The 11348-nt window shown below is 40.8% G+C and overlaps 1 long non-coding RNA gene across 1 annotated transcript in view; it reads right to left on the bottom strand.

Moving 5' to 3' along the window:
- Positions 1-11348, bottom strand: part of LOC106725660 — a 73721-nt gene that overhangs the window by 52269 nt on the left and 10104 nt on the right. The window contains exon 2 of the long non-coding RNA XR_001361590.1: positions 8221-8289. This is a non-coding gene — a long non-coding RNA (uncharacterized LOC106725660). The remainder of the gene's footprint in view (positions 1-8220; positions 8290-11348) is intronic.

Here is an 11348-nt window from a genome sequence, read left to right as displayed (position 1 = left end):
GTTTCTTATCTCCATTCCAGGGAGTAAAGATTTATGTAGCTTAAGCGTGATTGTTCTTAGTTAAAGTGATTAACTACCCGCCTGGCACTTAGTTAAGGGGTTTTATTCCCTCCCTAACTTCAGGGAAAAATCCCTACCTGGGGAAACAACCTTTCTCGGAGAGGTGACCTTGGTTAAAACACATAGCGCTAAGGGGAGCAAACATATTAAGAACAGTATGCCATATACGCCAGATCCCTTGAAACATATGCTGTGCAGATGTTTCTTCCCTGCAGCGACTGTGTCAAGCAGCAAGGATGGACCGGCTCCCGGCAGTTGTATTTGTTTCTTTTTTTCAAGTCTTCTTGGTCTTTTTCATGGGTTCTGCTTTTTTTTTTTCATGGTTTTTGTTCCAGTTATATCCTTAATTATTTTTTTTAAATATTTTGTTGATTTTTTACAGAGAGGACGGGAGAGGGATAGAGAGTTAGAAATATCGATGAGAGAGAAACATCGACCAGCTGCCTCCTACACACCTCCCACTGGGGATGTGCCTGCAACCAAGGTACATGCCCTTGACCGGAATCGAACCTGGGACCTTTCAGTCCGCAGGCCGACTGAGCCAAACCAGTCAGGGCTATCCTTAACTATTCTAAACACACTTATTTTTATCTTTACTACCCAGAGTTCTTTTATCTGAAGTTCTTCATAGTATATTACTGCTGCTTATTGTGTATGCTGACTCTCACTGGTGGCATATTGTTTTCTTTGTGCTTTGTAATTTTGTATTGTGAACTCTTCAGCACCCTTCAGAACTCTACTGCTGGGAATTTTGTACTCTCTGGATTAAGGGAGTTCCTCCAGAGAAGTTTTACATTTACTTTGTCAAGTGCCCAGGGTTTTCACAATCTCAAACCTCTTTCATGTTAACTTATTGGCTGAAAGTTTCCAGAACCATACAGATAGAAATATTTTAATCCCAACTCAATAGGGATATAGTTATAGATTTTCAAGAAAGATTTTTTCTATCTAAAATCTAAACGAAGACATATAAATATTCTTCAGACACTATTCTGTACCAGTAACTAGATAGTTTTGCTAGAGTGACTCTTCAAAGGCCCCAGCTTTCTATGGGGATGTCAAATGCAATCTTAAACTCATGGAATCCCACAGCATTATCTCCTATTCCTGTGTAGGCACTAAGATCTAAACATCTGTGTGACGGAGACAGGATTCCATCTCCCGCGCCTGAACCCGCTCCTCAGTTGTCAAACCATCCAGTGTAGTTTGGCTCATGCTTTCTAGCAGAAAATTGTATTTCTTTTCTATTTTATCTAGCAGGTGTGTTTTATAACAGGAAGATTTCTGGGTAATCTAGTTTGCCATACTGCCAGAAATAGCAGTAGCGAATGTTAGCATGCTGCCATAAATAATAGTAGGATGCATTAAAACTAAGCATCTCAAACCTGAAGAAAAGCCATTACAATTTTCCAGGGATTGATAAAGTCATGCAACACTAAATAGAGGATTTTACAAAGTGTCGTGAAATGTGGTAATAAATATTTAGAAGCTTCTTTTGAGGTTTCTGATTTTAAAGCAAAGGTAAAAAAGCACAGCCACATCCATTGGGGAAACACTTGCTCTGTCACAGTTAAAATGGCTGAAATAATACCCCCCAAAAAGCATATGGTGAGACCTAAAATGTATATCTTTGTCAGCAAATATTCTTGGATGATATATGGAAAGCATTATAGAAGAGTGAAGAAACAAATGTTGGAACAAATTACACAGTGTTGAAGGTTTGCTGTATATGTGGATGAAGAACTGATGTTTCTAACACATTTCACCTATGGTATTCTCTGGATTCTGTTTCCAATAATAAAATACATAAATATGATTTTTTTGTGAGCCACTAGAAAAGAGGACCAAATAACATTTTCCTTCAATAATAACTAACTTCTTTTAGAAAAATTACGATATGTGGAAAATGGTGGGCAACTATTTGAATTGGAGTAAAAAATTCCCAAGCAAGAATACAGATAAAGACCCCCACATGAAATGCACTCCTATCATTTACAGGCAAGCTATTGCAGCAAAGATGGTGAAGCCACAAGAGAGCAAAGTGCTCCAGAAGATCATGGGTGAGGTTAGCTTTATAAAACAAGACATTTAAAAATATAGGGGGCTCCTTGCAGTCCTTCACAGAGGGCAAATTTCTTAGATCAGGTTCCCTGGAAAGCAGATGCTGAGGAGAGTTGCATATAGAAATTTTACTGGGAAGTGAAGTAGGCAGGATTAGGCAGGGGGGGGGAATTGAACTGAGATACCACCATGTCCTCAATCAATCCCCTGGAGAGCTCTGGAGCTGGGGTGGCCCTTCAGCATTGTCCCACCTTGCAGCAAGCTGACCAGGCCTCCTTTATTCCAGCACCAACCAGTTATGGAATGAGAGCTTCACTGGGGTGAGGGAGGTGAACTTGGGTGAGGCATCTTTCTTCCACTGAGTGCAATACCTAGAGAAGACCTGTCAGCCACCAGCACGGTATGAAGGACTGTGAGCCGTGCATTACAGCCATCTGCTAAAGCAATGACACAGAGGATTGCAGCTGAGACTGTGGCAAAGTCTTTAAAAGAACTGGCAGACTTAAAGATGAGTTCTTCATTTTTCCTGTATAAAAAATTAACTGACCCAAATGTGCTAACCTGTGCTATACTGACAATTAGCAAGAATGTGACACAATGAAAAAAAAAATTCAATCTAACACACCTGTAGAGAACATAGTTAGGTTATCTGACTTGCTGAAACAATAGAGAACCCACCTCTATGGGGCATCTCACTGAGAAGTAATAGAAGGGACTTCTTATAGGATTTGTTAGGTGACTTGGGGAAGAGTTCAAGAAAGCAGGGCTTTGCTCTGGATCGGATGTTACTCTTATCTAGAAGGTGAGAAGAATGGAGTGAGACCAAAGCTGTCATTGGCAGAGAAGCGGCAGTCATTCATATCAGCCAGGATATGGGGAATGTTTGGTCATGTTTGTGGATTGGTCATCATTATCCTCATCTGGCTGCAGGCATAGATGTCTGCTAATGATGCAGAGTAATCATAGCTGGAATCAACTCATGCACCTATTTCCCGGGATACACCGCAGGGTTATCCATTAGCACCTTCACCGGATAAATGAGCAGGGCCAGGTTGACCTGCACCACATTCACATTCCTTTTTTGCCTCCTCTGTGACAGTTATAATTTTGACTTCAGACCTGAGAGAAATGACAGGTTTTGAAAACAAAATGTCTGCCCCTTTTCCAAACACCATGCCTTGAAAAGCATTTCTAAATCCCAGTCTCAAACTCTGCACTCAAGTACTGCTGTTCAGATCTACTACACCTGTTTCCTAATTCATATAACCTTGGGAGATATACACATATACATTTACACATATAATATACCTGATGCCAGAATTTTCATAAATACTCCATCTACTGTAATAATTGGATCCCCTTAATTGCTTTAGAAAATTAGTGCAATGTATTAAAATCAAGTGTTGGGAAACTCCATGGTCTCACCTACTTTTATTTTGAAATTGAACTATTAGTAAATTCTATCTAACTCTGGACGACAATGTAATTATACTCAGTGCTTCTTAAACCTTCATAAAGCAATTCTTCCATGCTTTAAAAAAAAGTGGAAATATTTTGTTGGTGAAACCAGGGCTGTGAGTTCTGACCTTTCACTGACAAAAACCATAATAATCCCCTTCTGGTGCCCGCACTCCCACCTTGGTGTCTTATCTCTTGCCCTTTCTCCTCTGAGCCCATGCCCCTTGTTCCCAGGTGGAGACAGGAAAGTAGATCTCTCTCCAAAATGGGGTTTAGAACCTAAAGTGGTCAAGAGGGTGAGTGGCCAAAGACCAGGTGTCCTACAATTGGTCACTTACTGCATGTGTCCTCAGACTTCACTGCATGTTACAATGACCTGGAAGCTTTTAAAAATCCCTAGTATGTGGCTTCACTCCATCTACCTACTCACCAAATCAAGCTACCTAGGGTTGGTACTAACAGTAATTTCTAAACTCCCCAGGTGATTCTAGTGCGCACAAAGTTTGAGAGTCACTGTCTTAGATAAGCAGCACTGGCAATACCTGGGAGCTGGTTAGAAAGGCAGAATCTCGGGTTTACCCTCAAATCTGCTGAGTCAGAGTCTGCATTTTAACAAGACCCCCAGGTGACTGGCATGCACATAAAGGTCTGGTTAATATCAATCAGAATCGCCTGGTGAACTAATAAAGAGGCGAGGCCAGGTTCAATGAGATAAGCTAAGACTTGTGCCTCAGTGTCTTTACCAAGTTCCCCAGTGAAAAAGTTTCAATATCTGACCACCCCAATCTGTCTCTTCAGTAAGGCAAAACTTACTTCCTCAGCGCACATTCACATTCTCCCAGTCTGACAGAGTTAGCTGACCACTGTTAACAGGAATAATTCACTATTTAATGTTCTGCAACAAGTCAATTTAATTATATGATCTACATCTAGAGTTAACCATATTTTATTTTAATTACAACTCCATACTATGTCATGACCAAAAGCTGATGCTATTAATAAACACTGCATTTCGCCAAGCCAGTGTGGCTCAGAGGTTGAGCGTCGACCCATGAACCAGGAGGTCATGGTTTGATTACCGGTCAGGGCACATGCCCAGGTTTCGGGCTTGATCCCCAGTGTGGGGCATGCAGGAGGCAGCCGGTCAATGTTTCTCTCTCATCATTGATGTTGCTATCTCTCTCGTCCCCCCTCCTCTCTGAAATCAATAAAAATATATTTTAAAAAAATAAATATAAATAAACACTGTATTTCTATTTGAGCAACATAATATTTAAAACACAAAAATGCTGAAAAATAATAAATTCTCATTTTTTTCCTATTGTTACACATTGCACATGAAGCTGATACATTTCCTTTGTAACTAGCCATGCTAATATAATAGGACTGCCATAGAAAATCTAAGAATTAATTAGTTTGGGGTTGTGCAACTGTGTGGGCACCTCTTGACTACTTCTAGAAATCATATTCTAGTTGTTGTATCTCCTTTGCAATTTGCCTCTTTCTCTGACACACAGTGCCATCTTAAGGCAAAACTTATCTTCTCTCAGTGCACATTTCCATTCTAGTCTTTCAGCAGTTGTAGGGTCAACAAAAATTCTGTTTATTTGAAGAAAGTTGTTCACAAAAGAAATTAGAAAATAGTATCAAAAAGATAAACCACAAGGTAGATTTTTGAGGATATCAATATATATAAAAGCCTACTATGCAAAGTGTCTCCTCAGGAGTTCGACCAGGAGACCGGGAGTTCGACCAGTCGCTATGACGTGTGTTAACCACCAGGGGGCAGCATGGAACAAAGGAAGGCCTCAGCCAGCAGCCAGAAGGCCCCAATCAGCCCTGATCTCCAGCAAGGCCTAGGGGCCCTACCTGTGCACAAATTTCATGAACCAGACCTCTAGTTTTGTATAACAGAAATGAACGTAGAATAAATATTTCTAAGCAAAATATGTAATTGAGTGTGTATGATTCACAATGTGTGTTTTTTAATGAAAAGCTGTATCAGAGTTTCGATCTTTGTGTACTTACAATTAATTTGACTTAATAAAAAAATGATGTGAGAGGATATTGGAAGAAAAGAGCAAATGAAACTTCAGACTCTGTTGTTTCTATCTCTCCCTTGTGCTAGAATAATTAGACATACAGCTCTGTAATGAGTAGTTAAATTAGGTGAGGTAGGGTGGTTAATAAGGTGAGGCAGGAACATGTTGGGGAGGAGCAAATACAAGAAATCACTTCAAGAAACTGTGAGACTTTCAATAAATCACTTAACCTCCAAAATCTATAACTTGAAGGAGATTGAACTAAGCAAACTAATTTTATTCCAAGTTTAACATTCTTATTATTCCTTTAATGCTTTTAACTGTTTTACTGATACATAAGTGTTTACTAGTTCACTAGAGGCCCGATGCACAAATTCATGCATGGGTGGGATCCCTCGGCCTGGCCAGCGATCAGGGCCAATCGGAGCCATCTTGTCCAGTCCCAATTGGGGCCAGCCAGCAGGGGGGTTGGGGGGAGGGATGGCTGGAGGTTGGTCAGCCATGGGAGGTTGGCTGTGGGAGCACACTGACCACCAGAGGGCAGCTCTACATTGAGCATCTGCCCCCTGGGGGTCAGTGCACATCATAGCTACCAGCTAGTCGTTCAACTGTAAAGGTTGCTTAGGCTTTTATATATATAAATTACATCAACACATAAAATCAAACTCAGCATTAAAATAGCATAACATTATGTTCAGCCACATACTGGGTTAATAGCATAAAGCTTTAATGGAAATGACCCATCTCTGGCATGTATGTACTCCCTCCCCTATGGCATACCTAAGACAGTCACAATAAATTGACAAGGACATTATTTCCCTTGAGATAGTACTAACTCAGAATCCTTCTCAACACAAAATTCAACAGTCAATACTTCATTCATTCGTTCATTCATTCATACAACAAATATTTATTTTGTGCCTCTTCAGGGATCCCATATAAAGCAAAACAGACACGGGTCCTGTCCTCCTAGAGCTTATGCATTTTAGGAAAGACAGACACTGAAAAAAATAAGTTCAGCATGATAAAATGTGGCATGAAAAATAAAACCTTTTTCACTATAGTTGGTTTCGGACTTAGACTCTACTTAAGCTCCAAGCTTAAGAAAATATGTCCTGGAATTTACATAGTTCCCTACACAAGGCCTTCCAGTTACATTAACCATTCCTGTGAAAAGGAGGTTTGAAATGTTCATTATAACAGAGCACATTGCTATCTTAACAATATAGAAATTCTATTATTAAGGGAAAAGAGAAGAAGGGATATCAGGTACGCAAGAGTAGTCTCTGTCTTAGTGTTTAAAAATGCATTTGTTCTGTGAATGAATAAAATCTTCATTAAAGTCACTCCACCACTTCAATTTCCTCAACTAGCAACATTCATTTTCTTTTTTTTTTTCCCTCACCCAAGGAATAAGGATATTTTTTTCCACTGATTTTTAGAGAGTGGAAGGAAGGAGGGAGGGGAAGCGAGAAAGAGAAACACCGATGTGTGAGATACCCGGACTAGGGGCGGGGATCAAACCTGTAAGCCAAGTAGGTGCCCCTGAGCGGGAAATGAACCTGCAACCCTCTGGTGCGAAGGCCAACACTCTAACCACTGAGCATACCTGCCAGGGTGAAACATTCAATTTCTTTTATTTTTTAAGTTCTGTGAAATAATTTTACTTTTTAAAATGTATCTTTATTGTTGAAAGTGTTACAGATTTCCCCCTTTTTTTCCCATTGACCCCTTCTAACCTGCTCCCGCTCCCTGCAACATTCATTTTCTAACTCTGTCTTGGCAATATTCATTTCCTTGTTATCTTAGGTCATTAGCTTTCTTGGCTATTAAATAACTGTTCCATAACTTTCTGTTATGTAACAAGTCTGTACCTTGTTTTCTCAACTAAATTAAGTCCTATGTATACCTTTTCCTCTTTACTTATGGAATATTATCAGTGTGCTATGAATTATTTCTTTTAATATGTGTGTTTGTTCATTCAGGCTACTATACCAAAATACCATAGTGGCTTAAACAATAGAAATTTATTTCCCACAGTTCTGGAGGCTGAGAATTCCAGAACCATAGTGTTGACAGATTCATGCTTATTGAGAGGTTCCTGGTTCATAGATGGTGATTTCTTGCTGTGCCCTTATATGGTGGAAGGGACTAGGGAGCTCTGTGGGGTCTCTTTTATAAGCGCGTTAATCCCATTCATGAGGACTCTGCCTTCATGACCTAAGCACCTCCCAAACATCCTACCTCTTAACAACATCATATTGGGCATTAGGATTTTAACATGTGAATTTGGGGGGTGAGGTGGGGGTGGGGGAACAACCATTCACACCATAACAAGAAGTAATTTCCAATATTTGAAGAGAGTAACATACTTCAGAAAAGAGATAAGGGGAATAACCACTTTCTATTATGATGATTAATTTGATTGACTACATGTCTCAAATTGTTTTAAGTGTACTTCCACTATGGATTTTTTAAAGTATAGTAGTCCCCTTTAAGTGGAGGGGGGGAGATATGTTCTAAGACCCCCCAGTGGATGCCTGAAACCACAAATAGTACCAAACCCTATATATATGTTTTTTTTCCTATACATACATACCTTCAAGAGGTAGCATTGCAGAAGAGCTTCCATCTAAGTAGAACTATGTGGTATGAGCACTCAGGTATTCTGTGGAAACAAGAGAAAAAAGGTTAATAGTTGGAGCAAATCATAAACTTAGTTTCTGAGTCTAAAGATCAATCAGTCAGGAAATTTTCTAGGTTTGAGATCAAAGCATCTTTTTTTGTAATTTTACTTTTGGCCTATAGATTTTTTAAACTATCTTTTTTTTTTTTTTAGATCAAAGCATCTCTTTAGGTGGTAGAATGATGACAGTTTCAATCTGATGAATTTTCCTGGTTTGCAGTTTGAATGTCTAGTGATGTCAGGGTGTTCTGGTGAACTCTCTGAGTGGCCTACACAGACATAGGCACGAAGAAGGCACATACTGTATATGATCCGTCATGGTGATGTCTCTGAAGTTTATATTGAGTGGTCCCCCTTTAGCTAGTTAAAGTATGGGGGAAAGGATAGTTTTAGGTTTTACTGATTCTAAGTCTAAAAGGTGGGAGAAATTTGGAAATGTTGGTTTGAAGAGTTGTAGCCAGATATTAGGGGAAACTAGAAAAATTCAGGAACCAGGCCAGTTTGCAGGTAGATAACAAAACCTCAGACAGTAAACAGGACTAGAATCTGATAATGGGTACACAATAGTTTTCTATTACAATACAATTTTTCTCTCTACAGTTACCTCACTTTTACCAAAGATATTCACAGTAACACTACTTCATTTGTAAAATAAGTCCTAGTCTCATTAAATTTGGCCTAGTTTTAAACACATATAGTAAGAATAGTAATTTTATGCACGTTTTTAGAGATGATATTTCACTTAAAGTTTTGCTAATATCCAAAGGGCTTTATTGGCTCCATAAAGTCAACTTTAGTTTCTTAAAATTGTCTGGTAATAAAGACTCTCACATTAGATTTTAATAGTTTTTTTGGGCTAAAAAGCATGAAAGTTCAATGGAATTCAAAGTGAGTACACAGTTCAAAGATAAAACTGTTAAGAATTACAAGAAGGCCACAGACTATTAAACGAAGTGTGAAGCCCTTCTGAACACATGGCCCCAAGTACAAAGTAAGTGTATCATGGAAGCCATTTAAGTGAGCATCCTGCACACTGTATGGCAATAAGGCAGCAAAAGGCAGTTCCAGACACACATATGTATCTCATATATTCATGTGCATGTTCCACTGTCTCATCAGATTTCACTTACAAGTCACAAGTTCAAAGATAAATGATTAAGCATTTCAAGATGGCAAGAGCAGAGCATTAAACTAACTGCGGGGCCTTTTGGGCGAAAACAGGTCACACGTCCATGAATCCAGCCCTGCTCTCACCTTCCACTTCATACCCTCTGGCCTCAAGCAATTAAAAAACCTCTCTGCTCCTTGCTTCTTGATTCTTCTGCACATAGGAGTCACACTGCCCAGGTGTAGCAAACTGAGGACTAAAGGAGGTCGTCTGGTGGATGACACTGGAGAACAGGTTGTTGTTGGATGTAGAGAAGGATGTTCTAATCTCTTCCACTGAAACCAGGAAGGAATGAGGTGAGGCTTAGACTAGGGTAAGGGTGTAAATGTTATCTTTCTAAAAATTTCTTTTTCCTTAGAAAATAAATAGTATACAATCTTATATTGGTTATGTCAGTGTGCGCTGTATGGATTTAATATTTTTATATCTTACAATGTGATTACCCCACTAATTAAATGTGGTTTTTTTAAACAAACAAAAAACCCCACAACTTTAATAAAGTGAATGTCTAAATTCAAAGCACTTGTTTAGGTTGTTTATCCATTGCTTTATTGTCCCGGTGAATATTTACCAACTTACTTCAAATTGCTAAACAGATGCTAAAGATTTAACTATGAACAGGTAGATAGAGTTCCTACCCTTATTCAACTTGAATAACCAGGCAATGAATGACAAGTCTGTGCCACAAGGTAACCCAGGGGAACATGCACGGCACTAAGGAAGCACAAAGCAGGGTACTTAATGGAGCTTTGAGGACAGATAAGGCTTCTGCAAGAATTTACCTCGACAGTGACACCTGCAGCATGCATAAGAGTTAAATGTTACATGGGATGCGGGGGGGTGAGGCGGGGGAGGAAAAACCCTTCTTGATGCACAGCACAGTGTGGGCAAAACCAGCAAGGGGAATTCCAACGAAACGCAAGAAAATTCAGAACAGGTGGGACCAGGAATCATGAGGATCTTTCAGGACCAAATACCTACGAGTTCTTAAATGCCGTGGGCAGCCTTAATTTAGGAGTTTCCTAATCAATCATATCTGCTTTGTCCAAATGTCACCATGAAGAACATAAAGAGTGGAGCCAGCGGTCAGAGTAGGCACCTGCGCGGCTCATGGAAAGAGACCAGGTAGTAGGCTGGCTTAGGGGATGGGAAATAGCGACGTTTGGACGTGGGAAATATTTAGAAAATAGAACTGGATGACTGGACGTTGAAAGGCTAAGGGAGAATAAAGAATCAATCAGAAAGATTCCCCAGACTCCCCGGTAGGGAACTGGATGGATGCTGCTGCCATTTCCTGCCGGTTAAAGAGCCACAGGTAGCCGGGTTAAGAGAACGAACCCGCCGCCGAATATCTCAGGGATCTGCAACTTCCCCAATAAGATCCTGTGAATCCAAAATGTGCTCCCTATTGTTCTCCCTAAAAGCTGCCTCGGTGCAGCAGTCCGACTGCCTGGGCGGGCAAGCAAACAAGGAGCTTCTTCTCGCAAGAGGGAACCCTAGAGCACAACCTCGAAGAGGGGACGCCGCAAAACTAAAGTTAAAACAGGAAGCTTCTGAGCCCTAAAATACCCACCCTTCAAAGGACTGGGAGCGGCTCCGCCCCCAGAAGCCAACAACTCAGAGCGCAAAAGTGCCGGCAGGTCCACCCGCTTGACAGCCGGCTCCGCCCTCCCGGGACTCGGGCGGAGAGTGCCCGGATGTGGATGCTTGACGACAGTGAGTCACGTGAGGACGCCCGAGGGGGCGGGGCTCTGCCTGCGTCGGCGAATGCGCCGCCGCCTCACGTGACCGCCACCCAGCCAGCCAATGGGCGAGAGCGGATGCGAATTTCGAATGTGGCTGCGGTAGTCGGCGGGTGACGGGAGACGGGGCG

The sequence above is a fragment of the Myotis brandtii genome, unplaced genomic scaffold (genome assembly GCF_000412655.1).
Source record: "Myotis brandtii unplaced genomic scaffold, ASM41265v1 scaffold18, whole genome shotgun sequence".
NCBI lineage: Eukaryota > Metazoa > Chordata > Mammalia > Chiroptera > Vespertilionidae > Myotis > Myotis brandtii.
Note: the sequence above shows the minus strand (reverse complement) of the source record. Positions and strands in the feature narration are given on the sequence as shown.